We start from the raw sequence: 21120 nt of genomic DNA, 5'->3' as shown, positions 1-21120 counted from the left end.
TTTACAAATTAATTGGCTTAGCACAAATGCAATCCCTATGGAGACGATATCTCGATACTTACTTATTACTTGATAACGACTGTGTATACTTGCACAAACCCAAGCGTTACAAGTTTTTGGTGCCGTTGCCGGGGATTGTTAACTCTTGCCATAGTCATTTTTTTTAAAATTATTTATTTTCAATTTGGTTACTTCTAACATTACTAATTTATTCTTTTTAATTTTGTGATTTTATTTTTAGGGGTTTATGAGTATAGATTGGATTATCAATTTACTCCCAGTAGACCCTAAAATTGAGCGAACTTTAAAACAAAGATGATGTGAAGGAACAACTCAAAGACAAGTCGAGATGGACCTTGGAAATCATAAACAAGACCAAGGTAATGAAGCCGATCATGCACGAATAGGGATTGATGCATCAGACAATATGCTGTGCCACTTTTCAATGAGTTAAATCCAAAAATTAGAAGGCCAGATATTGAGGCAACCCAATTTGAATTGAAACCAGTGATGTTTCAAATGCTACAAATGGTGGGCCAATTTAGTGGTATGCCCATGGAAGATCCACATCTCCACATTCGATTGTTTATAAAGGTGAGTGATTCATTCAAGATAGCCAGTATGACTGAAGACATACTGAGGTTGAAGTTATTTTTGTACTCGTTGCGAGATCATGGCTCAATTCATTGCCACCAAGTTCTATATCTACATGGCAAGAATTAGTAGAAAGATTTTTGGTTAAATATTTCCCGCTTAGCAAGAACGCTAAGTTGAGGAACAAGATCATCGTATGAAGCTTGGGAGCGATTCAAAGAATTACTTCGTAAGTGTCCTCATCATGGGATTCCTCATTGTATCCAGTTGGAGACATTCTATAATGGTCTCAATGCACATACAAGATTGACGGTAGATGCTTCCGCAAACGATGCAATTTTGTCTAAGCCTTATAATGAGGCTGATGAGGTCATCGAAAGGATCGCAAGCAATAACTATCAATGGCCAACAAATCGAATAGCTCCAGGAAGACGTGTAGCTGGAGTTCATGAAGTTGATACTCTCACTTCGTTATTAGCTCAAGTATCGTCTATTTCCTCTATGTTAAAGTAGTTTACCGCTAATAATGCTAATAATTTTTTCAGCTCAGCCACCAAGTCCATTTGAAGTAGTTTCCTGTGTGTACTGTGAGGAAGGTCATTCTTTTGAGAATTGCCCATTGAATCCTAAGTCTGTGTACTATGTGGGGAACCAACATCAAAATAGGAGTGGACAAGGACCCCAGTCCAACTTCTATAATACTTCATGGCATAATCATCCTAACTTTTCTTGGACCAACCAAGGAAATGGACCAAACAACAACTTTATGCATCATAGACCCAACCAATCTCAAGGGTTTAATCAGCAAGCTCCAAAACTAGCCCAAGCTGAATCATCAAATAGTTTAGAGATCTTGTTGAAAGTATACATGGCATAGAATGACGCTTTGATCCAAAGCCAAGTAGCAACACTGAAAAATTTGGAAAACCAAATGGGTCAGTTAGCTATGGAGCTTTGTAATAGACCGTAAGGAACCTTACCGAGAAATGTTGAGAATCCAAGAAATTTAGGTAAAGAACATATCAAGGCAGTGACATTGCGAAGTGGTAAAATTCTGGAACCCCGATTGATTAATGTTGAAGACGAGCCTATTGAAAAGGAGGAAAGTCAACTAGCTGTTAAAATTCCTACACCAAAAGAATCAGAAACTGCAAAGACTGACAAGGTAAATCCTAACTTAGTGAATTCAGATACTTTAACATCTTCGATGGATGCAGATTTACCTACTCAGAAGAGTTTTTCACTTCAACCGAAAGTTCAATCACCTCCATATCTGCAAAGATTACAACAACACAAGCAGAAACATGAGGTGCAATTCAAGAAGTTTTTGGATGTTTTGAAGAAATTACACATCAATATTCCATTGGTGGAGGCTTTAGAACAAATGATGAATTACGTGAAGTTTATGAAGGATGTACTATCCAAGAACAAACGACTAAGTGAGTATGAGATTGTCGCCTTGACAAATGAGTGCAGTGCGTTCTTGCAGAACAACCTACCACCAAAATTGAAGGATCCATCTAACACCCTTTACCTGTATCCGACGCTGGGACAGGGTTTGAGGCTTTATCGGACTTAAACGTACACAATTTCGTAAAATTAGGCCCTAAAATTTCATTCATATTTTGAAACATTCAATCACATGCACATAGTTCCTTATTTGGGTCTACGAAGCCCAAAACATACTTTAGAAAGAGTTTAGGACTAAACCGAGAAGTTCAGAAAGTTTTGGGAAAACTTAGAAATTTTTTTCTCATGAAACAGGGTTACATGCCTGTGTCAGCAGACCGTGTCCTTCACACTGTTAAGACACACGACCATGTCTAACCCTATGTAGTTGACTCTTAGGCTATTTTCCAAGCCTTTATGTTACCCATAACCCCTTACAACTTTATACACGTCATAATCACAATTCATAGAAAATTTTAGTGATTAAACACCCTATATTAAGAAACATTCAATTCATGGTCATGACCACCTCGATTGGTCATAAAAAATGCATTCAACACACATGACATATTACCAACCATGCATGGCAAACAAACATAATTCACATCACAATTATTAGACATAATATGAATAGCTAAATTTACAAGCCATAATCAATAGCTCAATGTCTTGGCCAAATTATAATAACACATGTTATAAAACTAGGTCCCTATACATGACACTCACTTGATAATTCTAACATATGTAACAATATTCCAAAGGTATTGGCTTGATAGTGTGATGCTGCCTCCGACGATCTCCAACCCTGAGCTAACCTGAGAACACTAAGGAAATGGAAAGGAGGGAGTAAGCTTTACACTTAGTAAGCTCGCTTAAAAAATAATAAGCAATGTATTAACATGCTATTTACAAATTCTTTCTATTTATTCAAAGTCTTGTCAAACTATTTTCTCGATTCACAGTCATTAAATTATTTATATCTAGAGCTATGGAACTCCAAATTAAGATTCGTTAATTTTCCCAGAATCTAGACTCACATATATTTCTATTATAAATTTTTTAGAATTTTTGATTTGGCCAATAAGTACAGTTTATTCTTTAAAGTTTCGCTTGTTTTGCTATTTGATAGTTCTAAATTCTCTTCACTAAGAATTAATTATCTCATGGTACGGAACTCGGATAATGTTTCTATCTATTTCTCTTAAAAATATACTTATTAAGGATTTAAAGCATATAAATTATAACCCATAATTATTTTTATATAATGTCCAATGATTTTCCAAAGTCAAAATAGGGGATTCCAAAATCATTCTGACCCTATCTCACAAAAAATCAAATCTCATAGAATATGAATTTTTTTTCTTTCACCGTTTCTTTTATGTGAAAATAGACTCATTAATCTTTAATTTCATCTCTTATTCAATCTCTAATTCGATTTCTACCATTTTTGGTGATTTTTCAAAGTCACACAACTATTGCTGTCCGAAACTATTTTATTATAATTTCACTCTTACATAATCTCACTTACTCCATTCCATCTTACCGAAAGTTCGCTCAACTATCGAGCACATTGCTCATAAATTTTTACACACATATACCTATACTTATTCATCACATAGTCATATTCAATTACTGTAGCACCCCAAACCTGACCCGGACGTTATGGCCGAATCTGGCGCATCACATTGAAGTGTTTTAACGAAAACCTTGTTTTCATTGAAAACCCTTCCTTAAAATGAGAAACCTTAATTAGCTTATAAAAACTCTCTTTCAACTCTGAAAGCTTGTTTAAAACCTATGATTTATGAAAGCCTGTCATTTTAAAATTTAGTTGCAGAAACTTAAAAAACAATCTTTGATTTAGGAAACCCATGTTCACCTTCTCATAATTACAATGCATAAAGATAACAATCCAAATAATAATAAAAGGGAAGGCCTTCTTACATTCCAGTCTGAAATTACTTAATAAGTTCGAAATTATATGCTTTCTTTAAAAAAAAAAGTCCAAGTCATCTTGCTAGCTGACCACCTCCGAGTCCCTCCAAACATCGAACCTTCTACTGAGCATCACCTGAGAAAAATAAAAGAGGGGGTGAGTTTACAAAAACTCAGTGTGTACAACTCTCAACTAGTAATAAGCATTCATCAATCCATAAAATTATACATGCAATGCAATACAGTGCAACCTACCCCAATAATCCAACCATTACACATCATCTTCGTCCCCCGATACACATCATGTGGGGATATAAATATTGACCCACCCATTCGATACACATTAATGGTAGCCTGATTGTGGAACTACCTTCATTGCAGCAAGCTACCAATCACATATTGGGTTTAAAAGCCGTTGGTGGACCCACGGTTGTCAAGCAGCCATGCGATCCTCATATACTTCCTCCGTTCCATAATTCCCAACCCATGTGCAACCTAAACAGAATATCATATGTATGTAGGAGATATACATGTAACATCCATAAATCTTACATTCAACACATAGGGGTATTTTGGTCATTTTTGCCTTTAGGGGCATTTCGGTAATTTCTCTTTATTAGGTTTATTACTTACCTTGGCCCGTTAACAACTCCTCGTTGGCTAAAGTGAACAGATACTATGCACCAAGAAGGATTCCAGAGAAGAGAAGGTGAGTCATTAAGACTGCTTAAATACCAAGCTCTCTCTAGATCCAATCCTAGACATGCATATACCCATTGCCACGCCATAACCTTATGACTCGTCCACGGTCGCAATTAATTAATTATTTAAGTTTTATGTCAATTAAATAGTTATCAGATACTAGGCCCAAAACCCATTACGAAGCCCAAACAAGTCTACATACATGCATATGGCCCATTAGGCCCAAATCACATTCATATTCATGCTTTCATATACTTTCCATCACTTAACATCAAGTTCCCAATTTTGCCTATTATGGGCACAACAGCCCATCGGGCCCACTTAGCCCATCCTGGCCCGGTTTGCCAAAACACGGCCCAAGTTCATGGAATCACCCATGGGGCCTTAGATAACATATCAGTTTTCCCCTTACGAGTGTTCACACACTCGCAAGACTACCATAGCCAAACTTTTGGCTTTTCGGCATTTTGACTTCTCAGCATTTCGAGATTTGCCGATCTACTTGTGTGTGCACGGTATGTACACACTTGGTAATAAAGCGTGCTACAATCCCCCTTACCACGAACCTACAATTGATATCACTCAATGATTACTCACATATACTTATCGAATACTTTACCAAAAGCCGAAGTCTCACCTTAACATTACCTGAAATGCCAAGTCTTAATAGCTTTTCCTTGATCACTAATCCCGAGTGCTACCTAGATCTGCATTAACCTTTATAGTTAAAAACATATTGGGTGACTTGTATCGATCATATGTCACCCTTTACTACTAAAGCCTATTCGGCCAACCTTTACCGAAGTGAAGAACACTTACCAATATCTCACACCTAAGGAGCAAATCGGTAGGGATCCAAAAGACTGGGATTCGATACTAATCCTACCAAAACCGATTAGAAGAAGTGAGGGGAGAGAAAAACACTTACACTAGAATTGACCGAGTGGAAAGGGTAGTGGCGGCACAGAGGATATTCAGCTCTTGAAACTTGTATGGTGAAAAAGGTTATTCGGCACAAAGAAAAGTAGAAATCATTTAAAACCAGAGATGAATCAAAAAGAAAAAATTTGAGTAGGGAAGAATGGAGAATTGGCACAAAAAAAAGGAAGGAAGAACAAGGGATTTTTGGCTTTTAGATCTTTGGAGAAAAAGGCATTTTCTGGCAACAAGGTGAGGGGGAATTAGACATTAGCTTGGCAACCTCACATTCGGCATCTATATATAGCCTCTAGCCGAATTTCCCATCCCCTAATCCCCAATTCGGCTCAACCTCTTTACATTCCTCATCTCTTAATTTTTCCCCCTAATAACCCCTTAATCCCCTCCTCAAATTTCTCCTCTTATCACTCCCTACAAAGTTCACATTCAACACCACCACTGTCCATCCCTTAAGTAAAAAATAAATCATTCCTTTGAGCAATGAGGGATTCGAACTCCTTACCTCATTGCCTTGTATGTCACGCCACTTGCCACTCCACCACAAGGCTTTCTTGTTCCAATTCTTCCTTCATTTATTTAAAAGCCAACCTACTTGTCAACATGGTTCTTTTAATAATTAAACCATAATTTACTTCACCCCTAAGTTCAAACTCAAACCTTAACCAAGACCTATTATCACATAATTTACACTTGACTAGGAATGTTAAGCACAATTTTTATCAAAACCAAAAAAAAAAAAGGAAAGTTTGGGATTTCGGGATTTTTGGGGCATTACAATCACACTAGTCATTACATGATCACATGTATTTTCACTTAGTCAATTTCCGGTTGAACTCATCGGAATAATAACAGATACTAGGTGGCCTACGCATATTACCAACCTTGTAACCGAAGCTATTTTGTGCACATAGTAGCCTGCACATAGTACTACATATGTGACCAGAACCGTCTCTTACATATAATGTTCTGCACTTAGTACCACACATGTGATCGAAGCTATCGGGTACGCATAGTAGCTTGCACTTAGTACTACACATGTGACCTAACCATCTGATACACATAGTAGCCTGCACTTAGTACTACACAAGTGACCTAAAACCATTTTAAACACATAGTAACCTGCACATAGTACTACACATGTGTCCTCACAATAGATCATTCGTATATTTTCTATTCCGAAGGTCCAACTAGAACACTCCCCACATTTCAACATTTTACCAATTCATTCATAATCAATTTCAATTCATAATTAACATAAAGTGATCATTCAATATACAACCACATCTCATATAATAACAAAATATTATAACTTAAGTAAAAACGATATATTATTGGCATACAAACTTACTCATTTCATTTAAAATGTCATTTTCCATCAAATTTCCATTAACATCAAATCAATACAATCATAGCAAGATATATTTCATGTATAACAATAATAATATGAATAACATGATTATTAAATCACACGAACTTACCTCGGCACCAAAATAGCAAAAAGGAACGTTACCATCAATTTTTCATTTTTCACCTGATCTAGTTCCAATCCTTGTTTTCCTTGATCTATAATATCACAGTTAGTCTAATTATTAGTCACATTATTTAATGTGATTCAAAAATCATATTTTTTCAAAATTACATTTTTGCCCCTAAACTTTATCAAAATTACACTTTTGCCCCTAGGCTCGTAAAATGAATTTTATTGAATATTCTCACTCTATAGGCCTAGCCGAACCATTTTCATAACTATAGCAGCCCACAATTTCCACTAAATCACACTTTTATGATAAATTTTATAACTTTTACAATTTAGTCCTTTTTAGCGTTTTCACCAAAAACTACTTAGTAAAAGTTGTTTCTCCAACCATAAACATGCATAATATACCTTTAAACATCAAAATTCACAAATTTATAACATCGTTCAAACCCTAGACATTCATCATAACTCAAATAAATGGTTTACAAAGATTCTAAAAACGTAAAAATTATTTAAAAAAAGGGGCTAAAATGGACTTACAATCGAGCTTGAAAGCTTGAAAAATCCTAGATATGTCTTCTCCATGCAAGTTTCGACCATGGGTTGAATATGGACAAAAATTGGCTTTTAATTTTGTTTTTAATTCATTTTAATTACTAAATGACCAAAATGCCCCTAACTTAAAAATATTCTATTTCACCCATTTCATGTTCATTTTTGTCCAAAAAATTAACCAATGGCATAACTACCGATTAAGGACCTCCAATTTAAAATTTCATAACAATTGGACACCTCTACCATGTAGAACTCAACTTTTGCACTTTTTACGATTTAGTCCTTTTGACTAAATTGAGTGCCCAGACGTCAACATTTCCAGAAAAAATTTCAATAAACAATTACATAGTATTTTAGACCATAAAAATATAATAAAAATGAATTTTCTTACATCAAATTTGTGGTCTCGAAACCACTGTACCGACTAGGGCCAAAATCGGGATGTTATAATCCAAGAAGCTTTACGATACCTTGTAACATTGGTGAATCTTATTGTGGTAAAAGTTTGTGTGACTTAGGAGCAAGTATCAACTTGATGCCTAAGTCTATTTTCACGATGCTAGGGATAGGAGAAGTAAGACCTACAACTGTGACGCTTTAGCTAGCGGATCAATCTTTAGTATACCCCGACGGAAAGATAGAGGATGTTTTGGTAAGAGTCGATAAATTTATTTTTCCTGCTGATTTCACTATTCTAGATTTTGAAGTAGATAAGGAAGTGCCAATTATCCTTGGGAGACTTTTCCTAGCCACGGAAAAAACATTAATTGATGTGCAAAAAGGCGAACTCACCATTTGAGTTCAAGATGATCAAGTAACTTTTAACATTCTTAAAGCGATGAAATTTTCCAATCTGACAGAAGAGTGTTCAGTCATGGAAAAGTTGTGTAATAGCCTGATTTAGACCCTATTTCGAACGGTGGTTTCGGGACCACGAATTCGAGTTAGAAAAATATTTTAAAATTATTTTCTATGTTTATCATCTGTGAAATTATATCCATGAAATTTTTTTGTTTTAATTTTATCATTTGAGTGCCTAATTTAATAAAAAGGGCTTAATCGCGTAAAATGAAAACTTGATGGTTTAATGTGTAAGGACCGAAATGTGATTGTCTTTATAATTTGAAGGGCTTAAATTGCAATTTGTCCATGATAACATGTAATGGACAGTAGTGACCTTATATTATATAGTTTTATTATTAAATTTTAAAGGTTAATTATGTAAAATGCATAATAAGTTATCATAAAATAAAACATAAAATTTAAAAGCCATTATTTCATCTTTCTTCACTTGATCGAAACTTGAAAAAGGAAGAAAAGAAATAAATTCTAGGGTATTCAGCCATTGTTGAGCTTAATCAAGGTATGTAACTAGCTCTATTTTTGATAATTTTTACGTTTTTGAGATCGTTCCAGTGTAATGTATAAAGCCCATGCTTGAATTTTTGATTTTGATGAATATTTTGAGTTATGCCATTGATGAATAATTGAGTTTTGTGATGTTAGTTGATGAATTATGAAAGATATGTTTTGGATTGGAGTTTTTGATGATTTTGAGTAATTAGGATTAAATTGCAAAAGTAATAAATTGAAGGACTAAAATATGAAATAAATGAAATGTATGGACTTGTTTGAATATAAGGAACATTCGACCTAAGCATAGTGTATTCAAATTTTGCATGTTTTGTGTTTTGTGCAATTTAGACTAAATTGTAAAAAGTGTAAAATGTTAGGGTAAAATGGTAATTTGCCCATTTATGTGTTTTTGGACTAAATTGAACGAAATTATGTTTGAATGAGTTTAATTTGAATATGTTTAGATCAAGAACCAAAGAAATCGAATTTGGATAGGGGAAAACCAAAGTTGTCGATTAGTTGTCCCGTTCCGATTACTGTTGCCCGAGGTAAGTTTATAAGCAAGTAGATGTTATTTATTTGACTAAATATGAACTATATAGATATGCTAAAATGAATAATGTGATATTATATATGTGGAAGCCAAATATGTATAATCTTAAAAGCTATGTGTACGAGTTCGATTCGATCGAGTTACGACATCCGAAAGCCCTGTACGAACCTTAAGAATAGCTAGGATACATATGTCATGACATAGGATTTCTGATATATGTTCTCGTGTAAGACCACGTCTGGGACGTTGGTATCGATATGTGATTACATGTAAGACCATGTCTGGGACATTGGCATCGTATTTGATTGATGTAAGACCCTATCTGGAATAGTGGCATTGATATGTAATTGCATGTAAGACCACGTCTAGGATGTTAGCATTGTACGATGTGCTTGATTATCCAAGTGTTCTATTCAATTCCAAATGGTTCAACGGGCAATAATAAGTTAAGACCGAATGAAAAATCGAGTTAAATGTTCAGGTATGTATTATGTTACAGTCCGAATTAGACCCTAATTGAAACAGTGGTTTTGGGACCACGATTCCGAGTCAAAAAAATATTTAAAATTTATTTTCTGTGTTTATTTTGTGTGAATTTATATCTGTGAAATTTTCGTGATTTAATTTTGTCGTTTAGGTATCCGATTAAATAAAAGGACTTAATCACGTAAAAGGGATATTTGGTGGTTATTTCTAAAAGGGACCTAATTGCTATTGGCTTCTTTAATGGGAACCTTTATGTTGTAAATAGTCCACTTACATATTAGTTTGACGGTATTAGGCTTCTAATATAAAGTTTTTATAATAATTCATTAAGGTTATATTTGTAAATTAAACTTTAAGTTATAATATGTTATAATATATATCATAAAACATAAAATAAGGTTAAAATATGTGTTATTATTATTGTTCTTGCTGAAACCAAATAAAAGAAAAAGAAACTAGGGTTCGGTTGCTTTCAAGCTCAATCAAGGTATGTGTTTAGCTCAGTTTTTGATAATTTCTACGTTTTTGAGATCGTTGCTTCAAATATTACAAAACCCATGCTTAAAATTTTATTTTGGTGAATATTTTGAGTTACACCATTGTTGAGAGCTTGTGATTTTTGTTGTTTGATGATGGAATATGAAAGATATGTTTTAGATTAACATGTTTTGTATTGGAGTTTTTGATGATTTTGGATAATTAGGACTAAATTGAAAAAATACTAATTTGAGGGACTAAAATGTGAAATAAATGATATATATGGATTTGTATGAGTATGGGTAAAATTCGGCCCAACATAGGTATGTTGAAATTTTGTATATTTTGTGTTTTGTGCAATAGGGACTAAATTGTAAAAAGTGTAAATGTTAGGGGTAAAATGGTAATTTGCCTATTTATGTGTTTTTTGATTAAATTGAATGAAAATATGTTTGAATGAGCTTCATTTGAATATATTTAGATCAAGAACCAAAGAAATCGGATTTGGATCGGGGGAAAATGAAAGTTGTCGACTAGCTGCATTGTTCCATTCTGTAGCGTCCGGGGTAAGTTAAAAATCAAATAGGTGTACTTAATTTAAATTAAATGCTATGTATAAATGCTGGATTGAAATATATGAAATTATGTATGCTTTGGCCAAATGTGAATAAGTTGGCTACTATATTTCCGAATACGTTTCGACCGAGTTACGACGTCCGAAAGCCCCGAACCTTAGGAATAGTTAGGATACATATGTCATGACATAGGATTCTGATTTATGTGTGCGAGTAAGACCATGGCATTGATATGTGACTCTGATTTATGTGTGCGAGTAAGACCCTTTCTAGGATAGTGGCATCGATCTGTGATTACATGTAAGACCACGTTTGGGACGTTGGCATTGTATGATATATATGTGATTATCTGAGTGTCCTATCAAATTCTGAATGGTTCATTGGGCATAGGTAAGTTGTGTTCGAATGTGTAAAACGAGCTAAATGGCCAGGTATGAATTAGCTTGTTATTACCTACAATAAGGTAAGTGTATTCGACCTTGAGATTATTATTGGAATGAGCCTTAAAATTATGTATGGATGATTATGTGTATTCGGTTACATAATTTACATATGTATATGAAATTATATTGTGACTCATGAGTTTGTGTGTATGTGAACTAGGTTGATAATGATTATTTGGCTTTGGAAATTAAATGGTAATATGTTAATTTGGAGATATGAGCATTTGGTCAAGGTGACTTTTATGAATGAATATTTATATTTATAATGTGAACTTTATATGTTGGGATTTAATTATGTTAAGATGATATAATTTGACCTAATTTAATTAAGTTGATGACATTATTAAGTTACTCATTTGCTTATGACTTACTAAGCTATAAAAAGCTTACTCTGTATATATTTGTGTCTCTGTTTATAGATCTTGGAGTCAAGCTACGAGCTCGGGGACTGTCTGCAAAGTTCATCAGACTATCAGCTATTTTGGTACATTTATAAGTTAAACTTGAATTATGGCATGTATAGGCTGAAATGTGTTTTAAAAACTAGAAATTTGTTTTGTATAAAGGCCATGTGAAAATGGCATATTTTTTATGCCTGAATTCGATTTTGGTACAATTATTGTTTAAGTCCATTTTGATTAACATGCTATGTGCCATGAATGATTATAATTTGTGTTATGAGTTTGTATATTGAAGTTGGTTAATGATTTTGGATGAGGTAAGAAGAAATTGGTAGTAAGTATGTTTGGTTGCTTTGGATGTGTTTAATACTAATATATTTATATATGTGAATTTGATTACTATGTTTAGTCTTAGTGTTATATGTTTTTTTAGTTGTAATGTTTAAAGAACTTAGTTTTGGTAATTCGGTGATGAAATCTTCTGGATGTGTTCATGGTTTTTAGTAATGTAATTCAGTTATGAAAGGCAATATGTAATAAAAATGTCCCATGAATGTTTTAGTCAATTGTTTTGTATGCAATTAAATGTTAAGTGTTGTTTTCAAATTTAGGGTAAATACGCACAGTATATATATGTGTTAGAAGCATGTTCGGCCATGTTGTATTGTACTAAAGATCCTTATGTGATTGCTTATTAGATTATGTAATAAGTTTTTAATCAGTTATATTAAAAGCTTGTGCCGAAATTGATACTCGTGATTAAATGACAAACTGAGGATATAACGAGTTATGCATGTTTTTAATATTGAGTTGTTATTTGTGGCTGAAATTGATTTAAGATAAAATGGTGAAATATGTTTGAGCTCGATAAAACATGTTGCATCTCTTATGTGATGATTATTTATCAAACCATAACTATGACTTACCTTAAAGCTTTATTCGATTATGTTTAGTTACCTCTATTAATATGTTATATATATTAAATGGGTGTGTTGGATAACATTAATGTATGACTTATGAACTACATATAAATTAATATAGTAATGCCACATAAATAAATAAAAAGGAAGGTATTGAAATTTGTTTCAAATGATGTTTAATTTTGTACATGCGCATGACTTATACAAGTAGGTTTTACATTCAATTAATGAAGTTATTAATTTGTTACATGTTCAGTATATGGCTAAATTGTTTGATAGACATAGATTATGTTTTAAATTATGCCAGGCTGTGAATAATATAATTTTAAGATTGAATCTCTAATTTAGATATGAGCATTGATGTAATTGAAAAATTCAAATTGTAAAAGGTTATGCATACTTGTATGAACTGTATTATGATCGGTGATGTCTCATAACCCTCATCTGGCGACGGATATGGGTTAGAGGTGTTATATTTTATTGGTATTAGAGCTACGGTTTAGTCGGTTTTAGGACTAGTGTATCGTATGTGAGTCTAGCTATACATTCCATAATATATACTGTGATAGTGTGATGACTTCTAACATTTTAAAATGTGTTTTTATATAGTAAATGGTTCCCGATAGAGCTGCAGCTGATGATGTCAAGAGTGTAGCACCTGCTCCCGCGCAAAGGACAGCGCCGGCTGATTCTCGATCAATTTCGAGTAACTAGGAAGGAGGGCAAGACAAGCTTTCTACCAAGTGATGAATGACTGGTTTACTCAATATATCCAAACTAATCCGGCAGCACAACAACCTCCACCCCCAAATAATCCATCTTCGAAGCCTACTATACCACAAGTAAGTGATCCGCTGAGACTATATAAGCCACCTGTAGATAAAATCAGAAAAAATGGGGCTGAAGAGTTTAAAGCTACTAATGATGATGATGTCGAGCGAGCTTAGATTTGGCTTGATAATACTATCCGTGTGTTTGACGAGCTGTCCTGTACTTCAGATGAGTGTTTGAAATGTGCCATATCTTTACTTCGAGATATAGCATATCACTGGCGAAATACTCTAGTATCAATGGTTCCAAAAGAATGGGTGACCTGGGAATTCTTTCAGACTGAGTTCTGTAAGAAATATATCAGCCAGAGATTTATTGATCAGAAGTGCAAAGAATTTCTGGAGCTAAAACAGGGTCGGATAACCGTGACAGAGTATGAGCGGAAATTTGTGAGACTCAGTCGGTATGCCTGAAAGTGTGTTTCTACTAAAGCCATAATGTGTAAAAGATTTGAAGATGGGTTGAACGAAGATATCAAACTGTTAGTTAGCATACTTGAGATAAAAGAGTTCGTAGTACTGGTTGAGCGAGCCTGCAAAGCTGAAGAGCTTAGGAAAGAGAAAAGAAAAGTTGACTTTGAAGCTAGAGATGCACGTAAAAGAACATCCTGTAGGTCATTTCAGTCGGTACCAAAGAAGTTTCGAGATGATTTTAGTCATTTTAAAGGCATTTTAGGTTATTCTAGACGGGATAAGTAGACCACCTATGAGCTCGAGAGCTACCTCAGTAGCTAGTGTGGGTAATGTCATATCAAATCAAATAGAGTGTAAAAATTACGACAAACGACATCCCGTCAGTTGCAGATCGCATGATCAGGCTTCTTTTAAATGTGGATCGATGGATCATTATATTCGTGATTACCCAGTGTTACCTGAAGAAAATCCAGTGCAGAATAAGAGATCGGGTAATACTGCAGCTCGGGGTAGACCACCCAGAAATGCAGGTAATGCTAGTGGCAGTCAGAGAGGGACTAAAGATATAGTAGTTAGATCTGAGGCTTCTGCACCTACCATAGCCTATGCTATTCGCGCACGAGAGGAGGCTTCATCCCCAGATGTCATTACTGGTACATTTACTCTTTATGATACTAATGTAATTCAATTGATTGATCCTAGTTCTACTTATTCTTATGTGTGTGAGACATTAGTATTCAGTAAGACTTTACCTGTTGAGCCTACTGAGTTTGTGATTAGAATGTCAAACCCTTGGGCCAGTGTGTTATGGTTGACAAAGTGTGTAAAAATTGTCCGTTGATGGTTCGAGATTCATGCTTTTCGGCTGATTTGATGTTGTTTCCATTTGATGAGTTCAACATAATTATGGGTATGGACTAGTTGACTTTGCATGATGTTGTTGTAAGCTGCAAAAGAAAGACTATTGATTTACAATGCCAGAATGATGAGATTATTAAGATTGAATCTAATGATTTGAATGGGTTACCAGCAATGATTTCTTTGATGTTAGCTCAGAAATATGTGAGAAAAGGTTGCGAAGCTTACTTTGCATATTTGCTTGATAGTAAAGTGGTCGAAAGAAACATTAAATCAGTACCTATTGTGTGCGAGTATCCAGATGTGTTTCCTGAAGAATTGTCAGGTTTGCCACCTATTCGAGAGGTAGAGTTTGGTATTGAGTTAATGCTTGGGATGACTCCGATATCCATAGCTCTGTACAGAATGACACTTAAAAAATTAGAGGAATTTGAAAGCTCAGTTGCAAGAGTTGACAGATAGAGGTTTTGCGCGACCGAGTTTCTCACCTTAGGGTGCACCCGTGTTGTTTGTGAAAAAGAAAGACGGAACTATGAGAATGTACATTGATTATAGACATCTAAATAAGGTGACTATAAAGAATAAATACCCATTACCACGAATTGATGATTTGTTTGATCAACTAAAAGGGGCTATAGTGTTTTCGAAGAAAGATTTTAGATCAAGTTACTATCAGTTGTGAGTTAAAGACTCTGATGTGCCAAAGACTGCTTTTTGAATGAGGTACGGACACTATGAGTTGATAGCAAAACGAGCTCAATGTAATTTAAATGCTGATGACTATTTGAGATTCAGAAACCGAATATGTGTCCCGAGGAATTCAGAGTTGATTCAGATGATTTTGAATGAAGCTTATAGCAATCAGTTATCTGTTCATCCAGGTAGTAAGAAGATGTATAATGATCTGAAACAGCTTTATTGCTGGCATGGTATGAAATGAGACATTTCTAACTTTGTTTCGAAATGCTTAATCTATCAACAAGTAAAAGCCGAGCATCAGGTACCTTTTGGATTGCTTTAGCCGACTATGATACCTGAGTGGAGATGAGACAGAGTTACTATGGATTTTGTATCTGGTTGACTGTGACAGCCCAAAATTGACCCTAGTCGGGAAGTGGTTTCGGGACCGCTAAACCGAGTCACCGAAAGGTTTGAATGTGATGTTTATTGTCTAGAATATGTAATCATGATTGTGTGAAAATTTCAAGCTTCGATTTAGTCGATTGCATGTGAATTTAGTCAATAGGACTTATATGAGAAAATTTTAAAATGTAATAGGTCAATGCATGAGGACCTATTAGTGCATGGGGAAGAAAAAGGGGACTTGCATGTCAAATTCCCCCTCCCTAATATGTAGTGGCCGGCCATGCTATGGGTGGAAACATGTTGGGAACATGTTGGCCTAGTGAGGTATGTAGGATAAAATATAATAAGAAGTATGGGGAAATAAAGAAATGGAAAAAGGAAAGGATGTGTGTAATTGTTTCTTCCCCTCCCCATTGCCGTGAAAGTAAGAAGGAAAAACAAAAAAAAAAAGTGTCCATCTTTCTTCATTTCCCCTTGGCCGAATGTTCTAAGGAAGAAAGAAAAACAAGTTGTGTTTTTTTTGGTTCTTCTTGGCCGGATTGAAAGAAAGAATTGGGGCAAAAACATTCGGTCACTTGAAGCTTGAGAAGGGGGGGATGGGTGAAGAAAACTAAGTGTTCATCTTTGTTTCTTCTAAGCCGAATGTGAAGGAAGAATAGGGGAGAAACACAACTCGGTCATCCTAGGCTTAAACTAAGGTAAACAGTTTATGTTAAAATTTGATTTTGGGAATGAATAAAGCTTAGGCCATAGTAGTCAATAAAGAATATGGCTGTTGTTTCATATTAATTTGGACGAATCATGGTGGATGGGCGTTTGAGCCAAACAAATGATCATATGTATGCATTAGATGCTAAGTAGAAAGAATCGGCTATCATGTTGGATGCTATTGCCGAATATGAACTTGGTTATATTTGAGTAATGTATGTGTTTTGAGTTGACGGCATGAAAAGAAGGCTTAAAATGTGTTATAAACAAATTATATGTTAAACTAAGGTTTGCTAAATTACCATTTTTCCTTGCCGAATATGTGCTTAATTAAAGAAGAGTTTGTGTTGAATGTTTAAATAATTTAGATAATTATTAATCTAAGTCTAAGCTAGGTAAAGTAAATGATTGTGGCTTAATTGTTTTAGGGCAAGTGGCTATTATGGTGAAATGCAAATTCGGTCATGGAATTTAATGTATTTCTTATTGAATTTTGATAAATTTTGTTATAAGAAATATTAAGGATGAAATTGAGTTGGCTATTTAAATGACATTAATTTTTGGTATTAAGTTGAATTGGAAAGTTGATAAATGTGTAAATATGACTTAGGGCTTATATAAGCATTCGGCATTAGCTAAGGAGTGAGAATTTGATAGTTGATGTATATGTAAATGGGTAGTGTTAATTGAATGTGATTTATTTGGTGATAATCGTAGTGGTTAAACTAGTTAAATTATTGATTAAGCTCAAGGAGTTAAAGGAGGTGAATCGAGCAAAGGCAAAGAAAAGGTCATCGAGTAGCCGAGTTGGAACCGTCTTACCCAACACGAGGTAAGTCATTAAGCATGTAGTTGGTATTATTTCAAATGGTCATAATGTTTATGTATTGATGCTGAATGGAATGAATAAATATACATATATATATATATATGCATGTACGTATGTGATGATGAAATTGTTGAATGAAAAGAAAAGAGGTAAGATGTACTGAGTTGTTGATCTCGGCACTAAACGTGCGGGTATAACCATTTATGACCATGAGATTGGCGCTAAGTGCGCCGGATTAAATTGTACAGCACTAAGTGTGCGATTTGACTATGTTGCACTAAGTGTGCGAAATGAATATGATGCACTAAGTGTGCGAATTGACCATGCGGCACTAAGTGTGCGAGTTTGACTATGTAGCACTAAGTGTGCGATTTGATTACGTAGCACTAAGTGTGCGAGTTGATTATATAGCACTGAGTGTGCGGACTCAATATGCATTCGTGAATCATTATGGACACTATGTGTGCGACACTATTGAGTCGATCGCGGACAGCGGATCGGGTAAGTGTCTTGAGTACATGGCTAATAGGTGCTATGCTTATACTTGGTGTTGAGCTCGGTAAGTTTGAACCTATGTGACAAATATACTTGAAGTCACGTACATAAAATTTATCGTAGGATGGGTGAAAGGCCGTTTAGTCGTTTGATTGTAACGAAAATAAATTGATTTATGAAAATGCTTCAATGTCCTATTGATGAGTATATGGAATGTGAATGCATGAATTGATATGAAACTGAATCGATAGGTTGGAGGAACTATGGTATGGTTCGGTATGGATGGAGTAATTGTCTCGTTCCATTTTGTTTCCTGTTGTGATAATGTTATTGATGGATGGTAGTGCATTGCTTATGACTTACTGAGTTATAAACTCACTCGGTGTTTCCTTGTCACCCATTATAGGTTGCTTGGACTCATCTATTTTTGCGGGGTCAGGCCGTCATCGAAGTCATCACACCGGATAGCAAGTTTTGGTACTTTCTTCTTAGTTGGCTTAGAAGAACATTTTGGCATGTATAAGCTATTACGTTGTGTTTGAACTTTGGCATGTAAACTTTAAGCCATGCGAAGATGGCACGAAGGTTCGATTGAGTTGGATCAAGGGTAGGCATGAAATGGACCTAGTTACTTTCGTAACAGATGCTGGCAGCAGCAGTGTCATGAGATTGAAAAATCACTAAAAATAGTAGGAGTGGAATTAATTGATGAATAAATTATTTAATCGAAGCTCGATGAGTCTGTTTTCATGAGGAAGTAACGAAAAAATCATATGGGCAGTATATTAAGAGATAATCAGATTTTTGTGGGACAGGGCCAGAACGGTTTCTGGATTCCCTGCTCCGACTTTGGAAATTCATTATAAATTAACCAGAGATAATTAGGGGTCGTACCATATATGTACAGATTCCTCTCTGAGTCTAGTTTTCATAGAAACAAACGGCATCAGTATTGAAGCCCCGTGGAGGGAGATATCCAAGTCGTAATGGGCAAAGGTCAGTGTAGTCGACCCCTGCAACATGAAAGACTTTGACTAATAAACTGTACTAATTGGCCCAACCAAAAATTCTAGAAAAAAATACATAGATGGGCACATGAGTCTAGTTTCTGGGAAAAATTACGAAACTGATTTTCGAGTTACGAAACTCAAGATATGATTTTTAAAACGACTAGTACACAGATTGGGCAGTGTCTGGAAAATAAATTTTATAAGGGGTTAAAGTCAGTTAACACCTCGTGTTCGACTCCGGTGTCGGTTTCGGGTTCGGGGTGTTACATTTGATTGGTATCAGAGCTATGGTTTAGTCGGTTCTAGGACTACCATAGCACGTATGAGTCTAGCTATACATGCCTTAATGTTAATGTTTAAAAGGGTGATGACTTCTGACGGTTGAAATGTTTTTGTTTTGATAAGTAAATGGATCCCGGTGTAGAAAGAACCCTAGCGGATGACGTTGAGAGCGTAGCGGCTGCTCCTGCACAAGGGACGCCGCCTGTTGAACCTCAGTCATCTGCGAATAATCAAGGTGAGGGGGCTAAACAAGCCTTCTTTACCATGATGAATGAGTGGGTCGCGCAATATGCCCGAACCAACCCGGCTGTCCAACAATTCCCAAATTTGAATAATCCACCCCAAGAGCCTGTAATGCCATCAGTCGTTGATCCTGTGAGGCTGAGTAAGCCACCTGTAGACTTGATTAGGAAGCGTGGGGCCGAGGAGTTCAAGGCCATAGTAACTGATGATGCCGAAAGGGCCGAGTTCTGGCTTGATAACACCATTCGGGTGTTCGATGAATTGTCATGCACACCTGACGAATGTCTAAAATGTGCTGTATCTTTGTTGCGAAACTCAGCCTACTATTGGTGGAGGACCTTGATTTCCATAGTCCCGAACGAGCGAGTAACTTGGGACTTCTTTCAAACGGAATTCTGAGAGAAATTTATTAACCAACGGTTCATTGATCAGAAGCGTAAGGAGTTCTTGGAACTCAAGCAAGGCCGTATGACTGTATCTGAATACGAACATGAATTCGTAAGACTCAGTAGGTATGCCCGGGAGTGTGTAGCTGATGAGGTTGCTATGTGCAAAAGATTCGAGGAAGGATTGAATGAAGATTTAAAGCTACTAATGGGTATTTTGGAAATAAAAGAATTCGTAACACTAGTCGAACGAGCCTGCAAGGCGGAAGAACTTGGAAAGGAGAAGAGGAAGGCTGAATTTGAAGCTAGAGATTATCGTAAAAGATCGACGGGTAAAGCTCCGTTCTCAGCTGTAAAGAAGTTCAGGGAGGACATTAATAAGTCGAGGGCGACTGCGGGAATTTCCATCAGGGCAAGACCATCGATGGGCTCCCGAGCTACTTCGGTAGCTAGTGTGGGCAATAATCGTCACGAGAAACCTGAATGTCCCCACTGTGGAAGACGACACCTAGGTGAATGTTGGGGCAAGTCTACTAGCAGGGCCTGTTACGGATGCGGTTCGAAGGACCACTTCATTAGAGATTGCACGGAGCTGGATGAGAAGAATAAGATTCAAGGTGCAAGACCTAGTGGAGTGACATCTAGAGGTAGACCACCGAGAATTTTAGGAGGCAGGGGTGGTAGTCAGAGGGGGGCCTCTGATATGGCCGATCGAGCCGAGAACCGTACTCCTGCTAGAGCATATGCCATTCGCGCACGAGAGGAGGCATCCTCCCCCGACGTCATCACTGGTACCTTCACTCTCTTTGATACTAATGTGATTGCATTGATTGACCCTGGTTCTACTCATTCATATGTATGCGAAACCTTAGCAACCAGTAAGACTCTACCTGTTGAGTCTACTGAGCTCATAATTCGAGTATCAAACCCTTTGGGTCAATGCGTACTTGTTGATAAAGTGTGTAAGAGATGCCCTCTAATAATCCGAGAATCCTGTTTTCCGGCCGATTTGATGCTTTTGCCGTTCGACAAGTTTGATGTTATTCTTGGTTTGGATTGGTTAACCGCGCATGATGCGGTTGTGAATTGCAAAAGCAAGACTATCGATTTGAGGTGC

The 21120-nt window shown here is 35.8% G+C and overlaps 1 pseudogene; it reads right to left on the bottom strand.

Moving 5' to 3' along the window:
- Positions 1-715: 715 nt before the first annotated feature.
- LOC121227799 (uncharacterized) lies at positions 716-845 on the bottom strand (annotated as a pseudogene).
- Between the last annotated feature and the right edge of the window lie 20275 nt (positions 846-21120).

This window comes from Gossypium hirsutum, chromosome A03, assembly GCF_007990345.1.
Source record: "Gossypium hirsutum isolate 1008001.06 chromosome A03, Gossypium_hirsutum_v2.1, whole genome shotgun sequence".
Classification (NCBI taxonomy): domain Eukaryota; kingdom Viridiplantae; phylum Streptophyta; class Magnoliopsida; order Malvales; family Malvaceae; genus Gossypium; species Gossypium hirsutum.
The sequence above is the reverse complement of the archived record's forward strand: the minus strand, read 5'-3'. Positions and strand labels throughout refer to the sequence as shown.